Below are 22,590 nucleotides of genomic sequence, written 5' to 3'. Positions count from 1 at the left end.
GGCAGAGCCGAACTAACTGCGAGGACAGTTCAGTACAGTGGTACCTCGGGTTACAGGCGCTTCAGGTTACGGACTCCGCTAGCCCAGAAATATTACCTCAGGTTAAGAACTTTGCTTCAGGATGAGAACAGAAATCGTGCTCCGGCAGCGGGAGGCCCCATTAGCTGAAGTGGTGCTTCAGGTTAAGAACAGTTTCAGGTTAAGAACGGACCTCTGGAACGAATTAAGTACTTAACCCGAGGTACCACTGTATTTGTATTTACTTGATGGGGGCCACTGCCCCCCTGCTCCGCCCCTGGTTGAGGCCTGCTTCTGAGTGCAGTTACTCAGAAGTAAGCCCTGCCGAGTCCAGTTGGACCACCTCGGTAGTAAGTGCAGAGCAGAGCTCCTGCGTAAGTTTCCTACCGGATAAAATCAACTGGATTTCTTCTTGTTGTTTTTCAAGTGCTTCAATTGGATTGCTTAACCTTGGATTGCAAGCGTGCTGCCGGATCACGTGCCTTGTTTCCCGCGAGTAAGTCGCATCGAAAGGGGTTTGGTCCCAGGTAGGTGTGTCTCAAGGGACATTCCTTCCTTCTTGGTGTGAACAGTTTGTGCCATGAAATCTTTGCTTGGTGTATTTCAGAGCTGTTTAGTGGAGGTCGCAGGATTTGCCCACAGTGCCTCCAAAGTAAAATCGTGTTAGGAGAGGAACCAAATGGAGGTCAAACCCAGCGTCCAAACACCTTGGACTAAATGGGGTCCCTTCCAACTCTGCAGTTCTAATGCTGTGAAGTGGCTTGAACTAATTTATTATCACTGCAAACCTGCATTGCGTAGCAGGATTCTACTGTCAGCACACTTCTGCGGTTTGTTCTTTTTTATTACTGTGTTTTAAGGGTTTTGTCCAATGTTAGTTCCACTCAAAGTAGGCCCGCTGGAATTAATAGGCATGACTAAATTTGGTTCATTAATTTTGGTGGGTCTATTCTGAGAAAACAATTGGATACAATTGTACAATAAAATGGCTTGTTGAACAATGTCCTCAATCCATCTATCTCTCAAAACTATAGACCCTTCTTGTGTGAAATCACTTTCCACTTCACCAAATCCTGTTGCACAATACAAGGCAACAGCTACTGCAGAGAGCTATCTACATAAAGGCTGAGCAAATGCACATGAGATTATATACTAAGGAGCAGTAATAAAAAAAACCACAATGTATAAGAGTACTTAGTCATATTGACAATCCTTTGGATTCATCCTTGGTCAGCTGATCTGCTATCCTAGCAGATAGGAGCAGTAGCCTGTTTGCACCTTGATAATGTTCTCTGAATTGTGGTATAATTGAGATCTAAAACTAAATTGGGATCTGTATGATTAATATTTGTGTTTGTTTTATTTTAGTTTGGGATAAGAATGGCGATATGGAGGGAAACAGAAGTAGAACAAAATATGTTTAAGAGAACTTTATTTTGGGATAAGGGAAGTAACAGCACCATGAGAATGTTAGTAAGAATAATGCATTTAATATTTTTAGTGGATCCTTTTATTTACTTAATCCGCACTCAGAAACAATACTTAGATTATGTACCCAGTGGACACAAAGATGGGTTTACCATAAAGCCACAGGACAGGAAGAAAGCTGGGAAACCAGCAAGATAATGGAGTGAATTCCTCACATTTTCCACATGTCTACTTTAGCCTAATAGATTCAGCATCAAGTTTAGTCCAGCAGGAAAGGAGAAAAAATCTAGCATTCTCTGCTTCTGCATGGGAAAATCATAACTGTCTACTGGAGGTCCTTCTGCTTTTCCTTTGGAAAGGGGCACCTGTTGTAATGCCTCTGTCTTGAGAGACAGGAATGAAGTTAAATTACTGGAGAAACACAGTGACTGCAAGGACTGGTAATTCATAACTGCTGCCTGCTGCCTTGTTTTTTTCTGCATTAGCAGCAGCAAGGTGACCTCTCCAGGGTGGAAGCCTGGTTAGTGTGTATGGAGGTCCTGGGCTATCCAGGTGACAAGAACCCCCTCTGTGCCTTGCTGGTGTCGTCCAAAGGAAAGCAGAGCAATACATTTGGCACCAGCTTAGCTACAGGACTTGCCAGGAGGCGGTGTACAAGGCACCATCCAGCTGTTTTAGCGACTCCACTCTGGATTTGTGTATGGTTTATTCCTTAGCCTTTTCTTCTCCCAATGGTGTCCCACAAGGCAGTGGGTGCAGATTTTTGCTCAGGGTTTACTCCTGAAGCCTTTCTCATAAATGAGCATAGCCGCAAGTCAGTGGGGAATTAGGATCAGAGTTTTCCTTCTCTTAGATGGGCTCCCTTCCCAGATTGATGAGCCCCATCTGCCCCTCATTTCCCTCTACAGCACATGCAGAAACTGCCATTTTGCTCCATTGGACCCACTATTGATCTTGTCCACTCAAACTGCTGAAGCCTATCCTCGCATGCAGGGGAAGTCCCTAATTCATTGAGGTTTTGAGACCCAACAGCTGGCCAGTCGAAGCTGTTTCCCGGGGTATGGTTGCTGTCACATGCTGACAGCCTAGGAGCCACAGGTGAGAGCTGAGTGTAGGGTGGGAACCGGAGATGGACAAACTAAGCCAGAAGGAGCACGACATGTCCCACACCAGAGGTACTACCCAACCCCAAACCCCCTGTTTGTATTCAGACAGAAAAGACCTGCTTCTGCCTTGATTTCCACAGTAAAAAAATCAATTGCTCCCATGCAGGAGTTTCTTCTTGGAGCCTACCAAACTACAGAATACAGACTTAGCTATTCCTTGAGCATTTCTTTACAAATAATAACTTACATATGTTCTGATTGATACACTGTCTACAGAATTCCTCACAAGCTCCCTTTTGTTTTTTATACTTGTCTGTTTTTTCACATTGCTTGCCTTTCTTGTCCTGGCATATAATTTATTGCAGCTTCTAATTGCTTTACAAGGGAAATATAAGGTTCAGGTCTAAGCAAGGAGCACAGAGTAGATAACCACGCAGTTTGATATCATTATCTTTATTCCAAAGTCCAGACTGGACTTTTAAGTATCAATGCTGATATTCAGTAACTAGGATGTGCTGTTTATCCATGCTGCTGAAGCAAATTGTGGAAGTGCACTTCAATCTAGTTTCTCAGGGAGAAGTATTAACCTGCTTATCAATGCTCAGTACTACTTTCAAGAACAATATTGGTGTGGAAAGCCTGCTTTGCCTTGAAATATCAATTTGATATATCTTTGCAAGAGAGAGGAATGTGATGTTCATTTCAGTTATTGGTTTTGGTATTTTCATGCCACCATTATGCCAAAGCACTCACAGTAGTTTACATTTTATAAGAACAGTTTATAATCTTAAGAGACATAATTTTAAAAGGAATCGAGATGAAACAGGAAGACCAGCAAATCCAAGTGGCAACTCTTTCTTACCTAACGCAACACAGTACTGTTACATAAGGACCAGGTGGAAGCTTGCTGGGGGGATTATTCTAGGAGGGGAGGAGCTAAATGACAGTTTGTCCGAGCCAAGAACATGAAGGGGGTCTCAGTGTCTCACTTCTCTTTTAAGGCTCAGCCAGCTTCCCCAGCGGAACGTGCTGATGGATTAACAGACTCAGTTTCTCAAGTCTGTTTGTCTTCTGCTCTCCTGCTGTCTGCTGCCTTGGAAATAGATCTCTTGAGGCAACCACCTCTCCTTGCCTTGCTTTGGGGTTGCATCAATGCAAAATGAACTTTTAAAAGTAGGAGCAGTAAAACAACAGACTATATGCAAGTGGCAGGGAAGGGGGGGAAATCTGAAAATGATGTTCTCTGTTGTATCAAGACTCCTTTGCTTCTGGTAAATTGCACCGATTCTGTTACTCTGCAGTTTTGCAGATCATGGATTTGCATAAATTCAACTGTGATCTATATATTTTAAAATGAAATTGTGTTTCTTTATTTGATTTAACTGTGCAGTCTTATGCACCATTTGGCATACATATAAATGCATTTTATTTACCATCCCCCTTTAAATTGGTAGCACTTGTCCTGATGTAAAAGACATACAGCAAATTTACATAATGCCCATATAAGACCTTTTTTAATGAAAAGTCTTAAATTAAGAGTGCTATAAATATATTAGTAATCAAAGAGCAAATAATACCAGTGAACATATCTCTGCAGAGCAGTTGTTGAGATCCATTTCTTACTGTCAGTGTCAGTGCATGGCATACAGTCCTAATTAACATGTTGAATTTAATGTTTAAATTTTAATAAATTTATATGCAATGAAACGCTTTCATTCAGGCCTACAGTTCCTTGAAATGAATAATTGCTTTTCTCTGATGTACAAATATATTGTTTTGTTGGAAAAAAATAGGCATTTTGCATACTGCAGTATCAGTCAAATGAGCTCTGACAGTTCTCAGTTCAGAAGAAGCTTGTGCTAAAAGTGTTAAAACTTGAATAACAAGACTGTATTGGTTTTAATCTTCAGATGTTTTGTAAGAATCTTAGGGCCTGGGCCAAAGGAATCTCTCAATGAAGAGGTCATCATCCATTTTAGAATAAGTTTGCACATGCTGCTTAGGAACCAAAGATGGTTCATGTTCAGGAACACTTACTGAAGTATGTAGAACCTAGATATAATCAAGCTACAAACAGCTGTTCAAATACCAATGTTTTCAGAGTCATTTCTTCACTGCACATGGAGGCCTGGATCCTTCGTGTTGCTAGAATAATTCTATCCATTGTATTTGTACCTTGCTCTTCCTCCAAGGAGATTACGAACATAAAGTCAGCACATTTTATCTTCAGAACCACCTTGTTTTGAGGGACAGTAATTTGCCTAAGATCTCCAGATTGGCTAGGGATCCAGATCGCACAGGCCACATTTCAACATGCTAGCCAATACACCACATTGACTGTTCTTGTGTTTGTAGCAGATGAGAACTTACTTATATGTTGCTACCACAGTTGCACTGCATTGCTTGCAAGGCAACATTTTAAGAAAATTTGGTGGTTCCTGCCCAATAAAAAGATTTGAGGAAGTAGAGAAAGCTAATATTGCCTGAGATGAGAGCTGTGATTTTGTCCCACATAAATTTGGAGAATTTGTCCAGGAGAAACAACTCAGAATTTTTGTGGGAAGGAAAGTGGTTATATAAGATTAGTGAAATTTCTCAGGGCATTCCTAGTTGGTGTGTGTGTGAATTCAATTGACTGCCTTGGTCTTTTTTGTGCCTTGGAGAATACCAAACGTAACTGTTTGGGGAAAAATCTAAAGCCAAAGGAAACATTTCTATCACCTGAAGGTGGCCTGCATTTTGAGGGTTATATGGAGAACTCAAAAGCTTGTTCCCTATATTTGACATTTTGATTGCTCCTAATAGGTATATTTGCCCAACTCCAGATTTTGAAGCTTTTTCTTATGGACCAACATATCTTTCTTTGTTTTTATTCTTTCAAAATCTTCAAATCCAACACTTCATAACAGTGGCAAGCAAGATGAGTAAGAACTTATTAAATTCAGTTTTCATAGTTTAAAGAAAAAGGCAGTTTCTAGCTCAGATACTACTTGGGAGAGATTGCACTAGAATTAAGTCCTATATTAAGTCCTATACAGGGGTACCTCAGGTTAAGTACTTAATTCGTTCCGGAGGTCCGTACTTAACCTGAAACTGTTCTTAACCTGAAGCACCACTTTAGCTAATGGACCTCCTGCTGCTGCCGCGCCACCGGAGCCCAATTTCTGTTCTTATCCTGAAGCAAAGTTCTTAACCTGAAGCACTATTTCAGGGTTAGCAGAGTCTGTAACCTGAAGCGTATGTAACCTGAAGCGTATGTAATCTGAGGTACCACTGAACAGTGCAATCCTTTGCATGCCTACGCAGATACCACTTTGTTTTCTCAGACTCAGTTCCAGGAAAGTGTGTCTACAGTTGCAATCTTACCACTCTTCCCCAGAAGTAATCCCCACGGAGCTGGTGGAACTTACTTCTGGGTAAACCTGCAGAGGATTGTGCTGTAAACAATCTAAGACAATGGAGGGAGAGTTTGACACTTCATGTCTCACCATCTCAAAGCAGTATTTTCTTTGCATCACAATGGCACCTAATACCTTGGAAGTTAAACAGTATTTATGGAATGATTGAACACAGCTGTTAGTACTGTAATGAGATTTCATGCATCTGGAGAGAATATAAAAGCTAAGAAGTCTGGGGGAAATATCCTTGAAATCATCAGAGCAATACTAGGATTTTTATTCCAAAGGTTCTTCTGGCCTGTTATTACACGAAGGATTGTGTAGTCGGGGAGGGGAGTGAGAATCAAGATGTAGTCTTAAATCTCTAGCAGCAGTCAAGCTACTATATACAAAATATTGAAATGCAAGCATAATACAATTAGAAATTGTTAAAACTACTATTAATTGGTAAAATTAACTTTATGTAAAGGACAGGAGATTCCTGGAAAAGTAAAATAGTGAGTGTCTCCTTTTTGTAGATAATATGAAGCGGAGATGTATGAGAGCAGAATATATAAAGAATTTGTGACTTCATATGAATTATGTTGTCACATATTCTGTACTTTAAATATTATAGTTAATTTTTAATATATTTATGATATTGCTATGCAGATAGATACTAGAAATAGGAAGGGCACTTCTAGATCAGACCAAAAGCCTACACAGTCCAGCTCTGTTCTCACACTGGCTATCCAAATGCCTGTGGAAGTCCACAAGCAAGGCACAGATGCAGTAGCGCACTCCCACTCATGTTCTCAGCAACAGGCATTCTGAGGCATATTATGAGAAGGAATCCCCTGTTTGAAGCAAATGGAATGGGAGCAAGCAGTTAAAACCTCTTGTGCACGATCCCTTCCTCAGTTCAGTTCTTCCTCCTGTGGCTGCTTTTAGCTCCTAGAAAACCTTGATTTTGGATCTCCTGTTTAATCTCTAGTTTGACTCAGTATTCAGATCCAGTGGGCTGAATTGGTGCATAACAAGTTATATGAATGAAAAAAGCCGCTTCAGGTGACAAATGGTGCACATCACAAAATGGAGGCAAACAGTCAGTGCTTTCACACTCTGATTAGTCATTTCCTAGTTTGTTGCTGAGAAACCATAATTTACTGTTCATCCAAATCTGCAAACTTATGTTTGCCCTCCAAACCAGAATTTCAGACCAGCTTAAACAATAGTTTAGAGGGAGAATGTAAACCATAGCTTGCTTTCCCCCCCAAATGTCACAGCAGACTATGGTTTTCCACAAACTACAGCATAACTAATCAAAGCACATGAGCACAAGGTTTGTTCTCATAACACCAAACCATGGTTTAGCATTACATAAACTGACCTACTTGAATTATGTCCTATAGCTACATATAGCTACAAAAACTTAATATATTTTAATCTACTTCTGAGTAAGAAAGTTACATGGCATTTTGTTTGATTCCACCATCACCCTGCCCCCAAAATTAATTTCTCTGCTGACAGAAATGAGCTATCATAGGAAAGGTTGATTTACAAAAGGGGGGGGGAACCCCACCCTGAAACTCCCCCCCTCCAAAAAAAAAACAGATTTGACTTTTCTGATTAATGGATCCTTTATATAGTAGGATAATACATTTTCTATGGAATGCTCTAGTACAATAAGACTAAGAGGGCTATGAATAATAGTCAATATGATAACAGCATCAATAAATTACCGCACATAGGACAGGATTGTCCTGTAAAATGTGAAGTGTTTCAAGTTAAATTTGTTTATGATATCTATAATTATCTGCCACTTGGATACCCTTCTCAGCAGGTTGAACAAGTACACAAAGCTTAACAGAGTTTGAAATAAAAGAAGTGTTTGGTCTACCCTTGGGTTGTTCCATTGTTGATGTAAAAGAGAGCAGCTGCTAGCCAGCCAGGAAGTGGAGTGACGGTGTGTAGAGTAACTGATAGCTTCCTGCTACCAGCCAGTTAGAATCATAGAATCATAGAGTTGGAAGAGACCACAAGGGTCATCGAGTCCAACCCCCTGCCAAGCAGGAAACAATTGCCACCTTGTTTTTCCCCACCCCACCCCATTCCACTTGCTGGCTGGAACCCAAAAGCCTATTCAGTTCCCCAAGTGTAGCTTTCAGGTTGACGCTACTGCATCATGGGCTTCTACCTTGTTTAAAGCTGCTGCAAACATTCCCCACAAGAGTTAGGCAACCAGAGGATGGTGGGTAAATGATTGAAACATCTGCTGTCCATTGTTTTGAGCTTTGCCAAAGACAACGAAGACCTCAGTCCTGAATGCCCCACTTCCAGAGTGCAGAAAATTTTCAGTGGTTACTAGAAGATGCAGAATTAAAGGTCTGCAGAGACACTTCCTCCTCTGTGCATTACATCATTAAATATATCTTTGATCAATCTTGATCAGTTGCAATGCTTTCTACTCACCTTGCCTTCTGATCAGAGGCAAAGTGGTAACAATCTGTTGGTGAATCAATTTATGTTTGCAACTTGATAACCCAACAAACAGCTAACATGAGGTGCAATCTAATAAAAAGGTAAGGAATTTTAGGTTAAACTGATCTTGTGGGAAGAGCTATGCATCAATGAAGGCACAATATTAGGCTAACTAATGTTACCAGTTAAGCAGCTGTTCCTATTGAAATCAATCTAAAACTGATTTAATTTTGGCTGGATTATGTTCCAGGTGTACCATTTTTAAAAGTATGTGAATTATGCTGCTCAGCACTCCCACTCCAATGTTTTAGACTTATGCCAACACTGAAACATAAACTTCCTGATCTACCTTATGCATGAAAATTATAACTGCTTTTTTAGAAAGTTACTTAAGTTCAACATTAAATTATAAGCGTCTACTGAAAGCAGACATTGCATAGTACGGGGGCGGGGAACAGCTTAATAATGTATTTTTCCTTTATATGGGTGTCATCCCATTGATGGCCTTCTGTTCATGGAGTGATCCAGTGGGTGCTTCCACTAATGGAAAAAGAGGGAAGAAGTATTTGCCAGCTTCATCCCCTCCCAGAAATGGGCTCCAGAGAATGGAGGGACCTTCCAGAACAAGGTTGAAGGCAGTGGGGGAGGGCTACAATGGGGAGGGTAAATTCACAAATATTGGTTCCATCCTATAGTAGGTGTTCATAATTTGCATTTCCTTGTCTAGGGAAAAGGAAGGTGTGGATTCAGTAACAGCTGTATCATACTTTCTTGGTCTTTCCTAGTTTGACCTTGTGTACTCTTCATGCAGTCAGGAGTCCCTTGGCTGATTTTCCAGAGGATGATCCGAAACAGAGTTAGAAAAGTAATCCCTTGGAGGGCTGCTAAAAGTGAGAAAAGTCTCTCTTATCAAGGTATTTAATAGAACTTCCCAGCTGCAAAAGCCTTTGGAAGTGGGATTCAGCAGCTCTCATTTAAGCTCTGATCAACTTTATTTTGGATTATTGTAACGTGTTATGGTTGCCTTTTAAAATGGTCTAAACACTTCTACCAGTGCAGAATGCCGAGACCCAGCTGTTATAGGGAGATCATGTTGCCCCATTTTGACTGTTAGCTTCTAGGCCCAATTAAAGTTCCAGTATTGACCCTACACAGCTTCCTTGAAGAAAAGGCCTGCTCCATTAACCATTTCTCCTTCCTTCTTCCAGGCAATCTAAATGGCACTATTCTGTATGAGTTCCTTCCTTTTGTGAATCAAGGCTTGCATGTCACAACATTTACAGTGAACTCATACTCCATCCTTGGAAACTGCCAGTCACAATGACTGCCTAGCAATGCTTCTCCCCACCAGACATGCATGATAAGCACCAACAGTGCCAAAATAAACCTGCAACATCAGGAACACTGGCTGACAATGTTACCCAACCTATTAACTCTATTTCACACAGAACGGACAAGCAGGCTGCCTGGAAAAACAAATGTGCACATGAATAGGAAGAATTTAGTTGAGGAAGAAAGCCCCAAGTTACCTAAGTCAACAGAAGGAAATTTCATGCAGTGGAGGAGATGACTGAGAACCAGATTTGATAGAGTGTGTATTTTAGATTGTATCAAGAGAGCCAAACCTGGTGAGGCTGAAGCCTTAAAGTTATGGGAGGAGCAAGATAAATTAGCAGTGTCTATTATCTAGGAAAATCCAACAGATGCCCAAAGGAAAGAAAAACAGCTGCTCAGATGCTTCAGAACTTGGAAAAGGCATTTGGATTTACAAGCAAGCACTCACATCATGAGAGATTCATTTAGGGCATGAATCCAAGGAGGACTGTAAAAATCATGAAACACAGTTCCTAACCATTATTGAAAAGATATAAATTTCCTAATGCAAAATGGATGAGGAATGCAAAATTACCCGTATTTTTCGCTCTATAAGACGCACCAGACCACAAGACGCACCTAGTTTTTGGAGGAGGAAAACAAGAAAAATAATATTCTGAATCTCAGAAGCCAGAACAGCAAGAGGGATCGCTGCGCAGTGAAAGCAGCAATCCCTCTTGCTGTTCTGGCTTCTGGGATAGCTGCGCAACCTGCATTCGCTCCATAAGACGCACACACATTTCCCCTTACTTTTTAGGAGAGAAAAAGTGAGTCTTATAGAGCAAAAAATACGGTAGTTATTTCCTGGGGTCACTAGGACACAAATTTGTTATGTTTATAGCTCACATGGCTATAACATTCCAAACTTACCACTTGGTGATGCAGTTGGACACCTAAGAGGAAAACGTGAAGAGGAGCGAACACTCTTGAATCAGGAATGGAAGTGACACAATTTATGTGTCCCAATCCCAGAAGAGAGTCAAGGCCATATCCAGAAAAGTTGTTTGCTACAGTTTCTACAAAGAGGGATACCTAGCCAAATTTTATAAAGCACAAAAGTCAAAGAAATTCCCTGAAAACAAGCAACCAAGACAAAATAAGGGGAACAACAGATGAATCTAACCGCAAATTTTAATGATGAGAAATGAAACAAATGGTTGATTGATTCTGGGTGTCCTTCACACATGAGTTATGATAAAAATTTCTTTGGAGGCATTAACATGGTAATATCCAAATTGCAGAGCACAAAACCATAAAGGTATGTGGCACAGGTTCATGAACCTTAAATTGCAGCTAAGCAATGAACTGAGAGAGAATACTGTGCAGCAGGTCCTGCATGTCCCACAATTGAAATATGTCATGCTTAGTATGTCTGCTTTGGACTGAAAAGGTTTTGATAGGCTGTTTAAATATGGGAAGTGCCAAGTGACCAGAGATGGGGGCACACTTAACTAATGGTGTATATGAGACCAATCTTTCAGGACCCCAGTCTGCAAATGTGGCATACTAATGCCAGAAGGATGAAGCAGATACAGAAATTTGGCACAGAACCTCTCCTTTCCATCAATGCTGAGGCAGCCAGCGGTCTCCTGAGCAGGCTTAAGGAAGGCAGCGCCCCCTGCATGGCTGGACGGGCACCGGCAGATGTTTTGGCAACAGGGAGAGCCGGGGAGAATACCAACCTCATGGAGGAAGAGCCGCTGAAGCCCAACAAGCTGGAGTGACTGGCCAGCTGTGGCAAATCGCCTGTCTCATGCAGCACCAAAATATATTTTTCTTTCAGTGCTGCGTGAGCCAGGAAATCCATAGGGCACTGCGGCACCAAAGGACATGCATCTTCTGGTGCCATGCTACCCTGTTGACCTGGTGATTTGTGCAGCAGCAAAACAGGCATATCTTTTTGTTCCCTGATGCCCCCAAGTCTAGCTGAATGGTGCAGCATTGCAGCCAGCCAGATGGAGATGTTAGGCACCAAACGTGGCACTGGAACCATACAACACTGGTCCTAAAGGCTCCCAGTATGTTTCCGAGCACAATTCAAAGTCTTGGTGCTGACCTTTAAAGTCCTAAACAACCCTGGCCCAGTACACCTGAAGGGGATATATAGTCTCCACCCCCATCATTCAGTTTGGACACTGAGGTCCACCTACAAAGGCCTTCTGGTGGTTCCCTCCCTGCGAGAAGTACAGGGAACCAGGCAGAGGGCCTTCTCAGCAGTGGCGCCCTCCCTGTGGAATGCCCTCTCATCAGATGTCAAGGAGATAAATAACTGCACAACTTTTAGAAGATATCTGAAGGAAACTCTGTTTTTAATGTTTAACGTTTTATTATGTTTCAAAATTCAATAAATTATTATTAATATTATTAATAATATTAAGCTGGAAGCCACCTGGAGTGGCTGGGGAAACCCAGCCAGATGGCTGGGGTATCATCATCATCTTCCTCCTTTACCCATCTTTTCAAAAGGCCAGTTGCTTGTCACAAAATGCTACTAGCGCCTGGTTAATTTCAAACACTGGACAGAACTCAGATGCAGAGAGAAGGTTTAGGTCTCTTTGGAAATGACAAGATGCATGCTGACTGATGCAGGCCTTCCCAAGTACATGTGGGGAGATGCAGTAGCCACTGCTGTGTATCTCCAAAACTGTCTGCCAACCAAGGGAGCTACACAAACCGACCTGGAGCTTTATTATGAGGCAGCCTGCCTATTCTGGATAAGGGATTGATGTCTACTCCAAAATATGAGCTTGGTTGATTTGGAAGGGCATGACAATTGTTTTGGTTGGCATGCCTACCTTAACTACGACAAGACTAAGGCACACAAGGGATTTTTTAATCATATTATTAGAAAAGCGCTATATATGGTTTGGATAAAATATAAAGACCTGATTGAAGGATCTCCCCCTTGGAGGCTAATGCAGTAAAGAAAAGAAAAGAATATGCAGGTAGGCTGGCTCACGTATAAGTCATTATTAATGGAGGAAGGCACCCAACTAAAGTTAAAGCAGTATGATGATATGAAAGAACATTTTTTCAGGATGGCTACAGTACTTCCAACTAAACGAGACCTTTAAACTTGATAAAAAGAAGGGCTTTGCCAAAGAACCCTCTAAATTGGAAACAGAATTGTTAAATAATAAAACTAAGATACTTCCTAAAATGTACCGACTCCTCCTTGACTGGGAAGTCAAGGAGGAGGAGATCAAATAAGTGATGATTAGGTGGGCCCAGGACGTTGGTCATAATGTTCTGATGAGTGATTGGGAAAATTTGTAGAAAACGAATATGAAATTTACGGCCCGTTATAATATTAAGGAAAATCTCATGAAAATGCAGTTCAGGTGGTATTTGATGCTGTCAAAGCTATCTAGGATGTATAAAAATATCCTGAGCACATGCTGGTGGTGTGGAGATACAGAAGGAAATATGTACCACATGTGGTGGCTCAGTATAAAAATTAAAGAATTATGGAATATCGAAAATGATGAACAGAAAAGAATGATGCAAGTATCTTTTCCAAAAAAGCTGGAGGCCTTCCTTCTAGGCATCTTAGATAAAGAAATACCAAAAGGGCTTAAGGATTTTTTTCTATATGGCACGACGGCTGCAAGGACCCTGGTTGCAATGAATTGGAAGGGGGAAAGGGTTCCTTCCGAATCAGAGTGTTTAAACAAACTTTTAGAATACGTTGAGATGGCACAGATGACAAGAGAGGCAATTCAAATCAATGCTTTATTCAGAAATGGGACATGTTTAAAAAATATTTACAGAACAATAATCAGGGTGTGTTAACTATGGCAGCATTTGAATGATCTCTGTAAACAATACTGTGTTTGAAGTAAAATTAGAGAAAAGGATTAGTGAAAAATATGTAAGGTGTATGATAAATTTGATTGAATTATGAAATCTACAAATGTTTTGCAGAAAAGGTAAACTCATTGGGTGTTGACAGGAAGTCATGTATAAAGCTATAAAATACAGAATAACAGAATAGAAGATGATTGCTATTTTGGCCTATTTAAACGTTTTTACTGTTTTTTCTTGTGTGTTTTTCTGTTCTTTTTTTCTCAAGTTGTAATGCACACTTTATGTTACGTTTATTTTTGAGCTTAATCAATAAAGCACATTTATTCTCAAAAAAATTCAAACACTGAACAGAACTCAGATGCAGAGAGAAGGTTTAGGTCTCTTTGGAAATGACAAGATGCATGCTGACTGATGCAGGCCTTCCCAAGTACATGTGGGGAGATGCAGTAGCCACTGCTGTGTATCTCCAAAACTGACTGCCAATCAAGGGAGTTACACACACCTTTTAAACTTTGGCATGGAAGAATACCTAACTTGTCACACATAAGTATATTTGGCAGTATTGCTTATGCTTTTGTACACAAAGAGAGCAGGCACAACCCAGACTCCAGGGCAGAACAAGGAATTATGGTAGGATATGCTTCTGGGGGCAAAAATGATAAAAGTTATGGACTTAAAAACAGGAAAGGTCAGCGTAAGACGTTCATTTTGATGAGCACAGTAAAGCTCAAAAGATAGATTATTCTGTGATAGATTATTCTCAGCAGTCAGTGAAAGAAACACAAGACCCTTTGTACTTTTCACAATACGTAGCAGTCCAGATCTAGCTTTTACTTTCGTACCTTCTAGCACAGATGATGAACAGAAAGAAGCAGCAGAAGTCCAGACTCCAAATAGCACCACCAGAGGGGATGAGATGGAGAGTGATGTCAAGATACTACCACTGGAGGGTGAATATGAGGATGTTGATGCAGTTCCAGAACCAGAGGTCTGACAGACTCAACAGAACTGTTCCACCTCTGCGACTCTCCTGCATTGCAGGGTTGGTGCAGCCCCTAGAACCTTCCACCTGGGAAGAGACAGAGCAGATGCCAGTCGCTGAAGCTGCTCTGTGGAAAGATGCTATGCAGGAGGAGTTTGATGCACTGCACCAGAACAAGACCTGGACCCTCACCAAGCTGCCTCCTGGGAAGAAGGCAATTGGAAGTACGCCAGATAAAACAGGGTGCAGAAGGCAAAGTTCAGTGCTGCAAAGCAAGGCTTGTGGGGAAAGACTTCCTTCCAAAGTTTGGAGAGGACTGATGAAACTTTTGCTCCAGTATTCAGATACACTACTTTAGAACACCTTTAGAGATTTACATGAAGCAGCCGAATGGTTTTGTCAAACCAAATAAATCTAATTTAGCTGCTATTGGACGAGAATTTGCATAGCATGTTCATACAGCTCACACAGGTCACACACAAGGTCACACAGACAAGTGTTTGTACACAAAACACAAAAATGGACGATGTCCTTATGTTCTAGCATTTGTGGATGACCTGATCATTGCAACTAAGAGTGACTGAGATTAAGTAGTAAAGGAAGTGGCAAAGGATGTGTCAGTCAGAGAATCAGGAAAAGTCTACTACTACCTAGGAATCTAAATTGAAAGAGGAGGATCAGAGGGTGGATCCAATCTTCCAAGCCAAAAACAAGTTGTTGAATTGCTCGGCAGGCTGAAGCTGTAACCATACCTATGGCCTCTGATTTTCTAAAGAGCCAATATGAATCTAAACTCTTAACTGACAGCAATCAGTACAGGTCAGTGATAGGAAAACTTTTGTACAGTGGTACCTCGGTTTCCAAATATCTTAGTTCCTGAACAACTCAGAACCCGAATGCTGCAAACCCGAAGAAGGTGTTCCAGTTTTCGAACTTGCCCAGGTAGCCGAATGTGCTCCTGAGCTTCCATTTTTACTGTTGCACAGCAAATTTGAGTCCCCCACATAGTAATTAAGGCTTTCCCCCTCTCGTTTTGCCCTTAAGCAGCAAAATTAAGTACGCCCCATCATAAATAAGACTTTTCCGTTCCGTTTTTACCCTTAAGCTGCAAATTTAAGTCCCCCCCCATCGTAAATAAGGCTTCCCCCCTCTCATTTTACCCTTGCACCACATTTTTTTAAAAAAAACCATCGTAATGAAGGCTTTCCCCCTCTCGTTTTACCCTTAAGCAGCAAATTTAAGTCTCCCCCACCCCATCATAATTAAAGCCTTCCGTTTCTGATTGTAGTGTTCTGAGGTGATATTTGGTCTTTTGTTTTTGCTATTTTTTGTGTGCCTTTTTTATTTTTGTGTCTGTGGCTTGTTTTTCGTTTTATGATTGAATGATTGATTGATTGTGTGACTGTAGAAATGGATAAAAGCCCCCTATCCAAACAATTACTATCGGTGCAGGTAAGAAAAAAAATTATTTTAATTTTTATCATCTACAATACTGTCTTATTTATTTTATAGTGCAGAACATTGATTATTGCTTTCATTTTGTGGATCAATGGTCTCGTTAGTAAAATTCATGTTGCTGTTTTAGGGGTTGTTTTTAAAAGTATGGAACAGATTAATCTGTTTTGCATTACTTTCTATGGGAAAGTGCTCCTTGGTTTTGGAACGCTTTGGTTTTGGAACGGACTTCCAGAACGGATTAAGTTTGAGAACCAAGGGACCACTGTAATTGACCACAACAAGTAGAGCAGATATTGTAAAACGCAGTGGAGTAAGCTATCAAAAGAGTTGTGCAGATATCTGATGGGAACAAAGAACTGCAAACTTAAGCTGCCAGCAGACAGTAATCTTGAACTGGTAGGTTACTTGGACGCTGATGGACTGGGGACACTAAAGACTATAAGTAAATAGGTGGTTATGTTATTTGGAAATGGTTCCATTTCTTGGGACAGTTATAAACAAAATTGTGTAGCTTTATCTTCTACAGAATCTGAGTATGTAGCTGCTACTGAGGCATGCAAAGAGCTAGCCTAGCTCAACCAGCTGGTGTAGGAGAAGCCCATTCAGCTGATGGGGGATAACCAGAACTGTTTGAAGCTAACACAGATCAAGAGGTTCCATACAACAACCAAGCATATTGGAGTGAAGTACCACTTTGTGTGTGAGGGGATGCAAGATGGACTTGTTGAGTTGACCTATTTGCCATACCAAAGAGATGACAGATGATATTCTCACCAAACCTGTACATAGCTTTGAGAACCTTCACATCATGATGGGACTCTGGATGGCTTAATAAAAAATTGTACATGCAATTGTTCTATTTGTCTGAGAAGGGGTTTGTGGGAGATTTGCATCCAAAACTAACAGTGCATACTTTTGGTGATAACTGCATCTAGAGTCTAACAACCACAGAGCTACAAATTTAGTTATTATTATTATTATTATTATTATTATTATTACTTATACCCTGGCCGAGACCGGGCTCAGGGTAGCTAACACCAAATATATAATACATTAAAACACAAAATCAAACGATTAATTCAAAATACAATTTGAGTCACATTTAAAATCAAATTAAAATTAAGTGGGAACCCACAAATCATAACTGTAGGGGTAAGGAATTAAAAGTTCGAATTTCTAGACAATTGGATTCAGACCATAGAATGTAATTGGTAGAAAGGGGTCTGTGTGATGTCTTTTCCCATGGTGGGAAGGATTAAAGATATATTAGCCTCCCTCCTCATTCTTCCCAGGATGTGAGACAGGCCAGGCATATGTCTGTGCTCTATCTGAGCCTGGACTTCATTTTAGAAGCTCATTTTATATTTTGTAACTTAGAAGTAGTTTTTAACTGCCTTATTTTGGTTGCTGCTACAGCTCAAATCAAGTGAAGTACTTTATGTAAGTACATAAATACTTTTTATGTTTATTCTACAGTCTGTTGCCTGATTGTTTTATTAAGAGGGTAAGAATGCTAAACAGCCTAGCTCCCAGAGTTTCCACTAAATGCTGCAAAGGATGGTGATCTAAACTCTGCTAACCAAGTGTTTTAATTCTAAACACTAAGCCAATCGCTTTGAATGTTTCACTCACAGACATGAGTAACAGGAAGGATTGTTGCATTGGCACTGTCTTGAGAGACAATGGAGTTTGCCCCTGGGGGTGAAGTCAAACCACTGTGTTAGCAGCACCAAAGTGACCTCACCAGGGTATAAGCCTGAGCAGTGTGTGTGGAGGTCCTGGGTGACCAGACAAGACCTCCCCCTTTTTGGCCTTGCTGATATGGTCCAAAAAAAGCAGAGCAATAAGTTTGGCACCAGCTACAGGAGTTGCTATGGGACACGGGTGGCACTGTGGGTTAAACCACAGAGCCTAGGACTTGCCGATCAGAAGGTCGGCGGTTCGAATCCCCGCAAGGGGGTGAGCTCCCGTTGTTTGGTCCCTGCTCCTGCCAACCTAGCAGTTTGAAAGCACGTCAAAGTGCAAGTAGATAAATAGGTACCGCTCTGGCGGGAAGGTAAACAGCGTTTCCGTGCACTGTTCTGGTTTGCCAGAAGTGGCTTAGTCCTGCTGGCCACATGACCCGGAAGCTGTACGCCGGCTCTCTTGGCTGATAAAGCGAGATGAGCGCCACAACCCCAGAGTCGGCCACGACTGGACCTAATGGTTAGGGGTCCCTTTACCTTTACCTTGCAGGAGTTGCTGGAAGGAGGTTCCACTCCAGATTTGTATAGGGTTTTACTCCTTAGCCTTTTCTTTTCCAGAAGATATCCTGCAGGGCAGTGGAGGATTAGGATCAGAGTTTTCTTCTAGATGGGCTACCTTTCCCTCTACAGCATGGGCAGAAACCACCTTCTTCGCTGTCGGACACACTACATGAAACTATAGGTCAATGGAACCTGACTGGCTCAGCATACAAGAAATGGCAGGTTTGATGCTGACTACTGGTTCCTAGGGGAAAGGGTTGGGAAGCAGCCAGACACATCCTTACCAGTCATAGAACATGGAATGGCTGGCAAATGGACTACAGTGGTACCTCGGGTTACATACACTTCAGGTTACATACGCTTCAGGTTACAAACTCCACTAACCCAAAATAGTACCTCGGGTTAAGAACTTTTCTTCAGGATAAGAACAGAAATCAGGCTCCGGCGGTGCGGCGGCAGCAGGAGGCCCCATTAGCTAAAGTGGTGCTTCAGGTTAAGAACAGTTTCAGGTTAAGTACGGACCTCCGGAACGAATTAAGTACTTAACCCAAGGTACCACTGTAATGACCTCACTCCAGCAATTTCCTACTTTATTTAGGTAAAGTCTTCCTCCATCCAAAAACCTGTATTTTCTTTCACCTTAAAAATCAGCAACACCTAACCAATGTTTTTGATTCCAGCAACACCTCACTGGTGAATCTGCTGTCATGCCTTGAGCATCATTGTATCATTGCACAGCAACATTCTTGCTTGGTTGATCATTCCCTCCCTCCTTTAAAATAAAAATAAAAATCCTGCTCGTTTCCTTTCTCACATATTTAATTCAATTTTTTCACCTTTTGAGAGTTTCAGTTCAGATTTATCATGCCAGCAGTTACCATGAGGGGAGTCAAAAGGACTGTGAGCTCTTGGGGCCTAACCAGTCACCTTTTCATGGTTTGCAATAGGCAAAAAGAAATTCAGACCTTCCATCCTAAGGCTGGTGGATTGGTAGTGTCATGGTAGAAGGCCCATTGCCTGCTGCTCACATTGTGCGCCCAATGTGTTGGTCACATCTGAGTTGAGATAGAAGATGGACAGCCTGTCTGCTAACTTGACAGGAACAGAGACAATATGGAAACAGAGCTTTTATTGAATATCATTGGTTGTAGAGTGAATTGTGGCAGCATCACGTAAGTATAGGGTTAACAATCCTGCATCTTTTGAAGGCTACTTGATTGACAGAGGAGATACAGCTTCTGCTGTCACTGCATCCCCATGCTGAGAACACCGGCACCTGTTTCTTTTCTGCCTGCACTTTGGAACAGCACTTGAGCTCTATTAAGGGGAAAGGTGGCAACCCTATAGAAACGACTAGCTTCCCATTGGTTGCTGCTTGTCAGTATCTTTTGTGACCTTCAAAGCAACAAGTGGGGAACATCCTGGAAGTACTGGATGGCTGGCTGTAGAGAGATAAGGGATAATAGAGCACAACAGTCAGCAGCTACAACAAGTGGTACCTATGACTGAGTGTGCATTAGAGGTGTAAGTAAATCACTGAGAAAGAGTGTGGCCACCTTCATAAGCAGAGTGCATTACAAAAGAAAGAAAAAAGGATTGAAATCTTCAGCCTAAATTCAGCAGATGTTTTGATTCTCCCTAAAATATCACTGGGACATTTGAATGCTTAATTTTGGCTGTTCGTTTTCACCTACCTACCCATAACTTTAATTGGCATGTGTTAGTCTGCAAGATAAATGATACTTTCCAAGAACAAACTTGGAGACTCGCTTACAGGTTGGAGGAGCCCAACTGAATATTGTTGAATAAACATCATTCATGCCTCCCTCTTTTGAATTGAAAGTAAGCTTTCCAAAATTCTAATCTAACACTAGTGCAGTAGGAATAGGAAGAAGATATATAAGAAATTATTAACATTTTTCATTTTTATAGAGGTGCATTTCAAGTTTTAAGCAATAGGCTGGTCTCGTAGCAATCCTCCTAATGGGTGGGACTCTGAGAAGAGGGTACAGAATTGCCTAAGGAGGCCTAAGGAGTGCATGGCTGAAATGGGAGTGGTTCTTGACTGTTTTTAGATATGTTGCTCACTACGTTTAGTGACTGCACAATTTTGTTTGAATGTTTCACTGTGTCCAGGCTTGTCATGGATGTCCTGCAGTCATTACAATTCCAAGGAAAGGGTTGCTGTTGCCTGCACAGCCTATTCTCCAACAAGCCTCCTCTGGTGAACCTTGTTCACATCAAATTCCAAACAGGCATTATAGGAAGTGTTGTACACTGTTTCTGCAATTTTAATAGAGGAAAGATTAATTAAATACTAATTCGATTTTTAAAAGGAAGTGAACAAACTAAGTATCAACTTCAAGCTTTGCACCACCACCTTCTCCAAACGCAGACGTATCTGCAATATGGGATAACAGTCCCATTTACATGTCAAAGTTGTTCAAGGACCTCTGGAATAATGTGTGTGAACTGTTTTGGACTTACACAAGAGCTCTAAATAAATGTCTAGTATTGTTATTGTTACAAGGGCTGTAATTGAAACATTTATACAAATCCATACACTGGATAGGGTTTGTGGTGGTGTTCCCCTGCCCCCACAAAAATATCAACAAATTCAAAGGCGCCTGTGAGGAAAGTGGCAAAGAGAGGATCCCTAATTTACTAGTTGTAAAGGATGTCACTTTTAAGTTCTTAAGAAGTCAACAATAATTTCAGTATGGGGCACTGAAGAAGAACGGGAAAGAGCCCCCCCCCCCGTTTTGTGTATTAAAATTTAACAACGGTGTGATTAACTCGCTGATAATTTTAACTCCAATCATAATACAGTTGCAAGCAGATGGAGATCTTGGATCTGTCCTTTTTGGAAAGCGAGAAACTCCCGTGTCTTCCAGAGGGGCACATCTGGACTGGGTGGGGGGGCACTCTGCATGGATTATGCTTTAGGGTACCTGGACCTTCTGGTTGGTGAGACCCCCTTAGCCAATCTTGCCCGCCAGTGCAAAGAGTGGCGGAACCTGGGGCTGTAGCCTTCGAGAGGTTGTGCATGGGCACGAAAGGGAGGAAGGCAGGCAGCGTTGCGACCGAGCCTGAGGCTCTTCTGGGCATCTCCGAGTTTTCCACCCAAGGGTTGCACTGAGACATCCAGCCCCTGAAATGCTCCGCCTGGAAAAGCAGCGCCAGGACCCCTAGAAGAGTTCCGAAGGACGTGTCTGCGTCTGTGAAGAGGAGAGAAGAGGTTCAAGATTACGATTGGTTGTGGGGAAGGATGAGCTATTTCAAATATTTATTGTTGCTGTTTTTGTTTCACGGCTGGGCCTTTTGCGGTGTAACATGTGGAGAGAAGACAGGTCCCTGCTCCCAGCAGCTTACAATCTAACTTTCGGCAGACTCGAGAGGGCGGAGAGGCAAAGATAACAGCGGGTGGTGATGCGCAAACGCGAGCTCTCTTTGGTTCTCTTTGGACTAAGGAGTTAAGCCAAAGACTCCACCAGAGAGGTAGGTACGCGGCCTCTCCCTCTTTTTGCATGCTGCCACCGGCGGAGGTTGTCCCCGGAGAGGGGACATGGACTTTTGCCCCCTCCCTCTCCGTCCCGGTCTCCGCTCCCGCCGGGGTCGCCCTAGAGGGCCGCTATCCTGTTCCCAAAGAGTGGACTCCAATATCAGGTCAATCTCGGGCTGACTTTCTGCGGAGATCTTTCCTATACAGACCTCGTATCTGTATATTAACGAGTGCATGCGTACTCCAGTGAATCGTTGTTAATTCCTTTTCCTTTCTCCTTTTCTTAAATATGTCAGTAAATATGCATTTCCTTTGAAAGCGGAAGAAAGCTGCTCCGGGAGCAGAAACGTGGAAAGTTAAATTTGCAGCTTTTGCCTTCCGCAGGTAAAGCCGATTCCCATCTCTTCCCGCTTTGGTGCCCATGCTTTTCAGGGAATATTGGACACGGAAAAAGGCTCACGGTTTAATCCTTCCTGTCAAAATTATGTTTACTGGGGAGGGCGGGGAGTGAAAGCTAGCCTTTAGTCCGTTGATAGTGCTGGGTTTCTGTTAAACGGGTGACTAAATTGCTTAGAGTGCCAGATCTCTCCGTCTCCCCATCTCCATCACACCTTAAAATCTACTTTGCTGGGCTGAGGTTACTAGTTCAGGTGTTAGTGGATTCAGGTAGGTCTCCTTTGCTTTTTGGAGCTTCTCTGTATTGGTTTGTTTGCTTCTCTCCGGACTGCTGCTTCTTTTTTTTAAGTATAGTAATACCATGACGGCGACTTAAGCCCTGTTAAAAGCGCCGCGCACATTGGCAGGACAATAA

General features: G+C 41.9%; 1 long non-coding RNA gene across 5 annotated transcripts; it reads left to right on the top strand.

The window, feature by feature from the left end:
* The first annotated feature begins 39 nt into the window (after window positions 1–39).
* Window positions 40–17,506, top strand: LOC310681244. 5 transcript variants are annotated; one of them, XR_014513155.1, is made up of 4 exons: window positions 40–545; window positions 1,387–1,491; window positions 14,441–14,797; window positions 16,543–17,506. It is a non-coding gene; the product is annotated as an uncharacterized lncRNA (long non-coding RNA). The 5 variants fall into 5 exon arrangements; XR_014513159.1 differs by lacking the exons at window positions 14,441–14,797; window positions 16,543–17,506 and adding exons at window positions 9,619–10,321; window positions 10,582–13,926 and having other exon boundaries at window positions 46–545; XR_014513156.1 differs by having other exon boundaries at window positions 43–545; window positions 14,446–17,506.
* The last annotated feature ends 5,084 nt before the right edge of the window (window positions 17,507–22,590 follow it).

The sequence above is a fragment of the Podarcis tiliguerta genome (assembly GCF_965153285.1).
Source record: "Podarcis tiliguerta genome assembly, chromosome: 7".
NCBI lineage: Eukaryota > Metazoa > Chordata > Lepidosauria > Squamata > Lacertidae > Podarcis > Podarcis tiliguerta.
The sequence above is the reverse complement of the archived record's forward strand: the minus strand, read 5'-3'. Positions and strand labels throughout refer to the sequence as shown.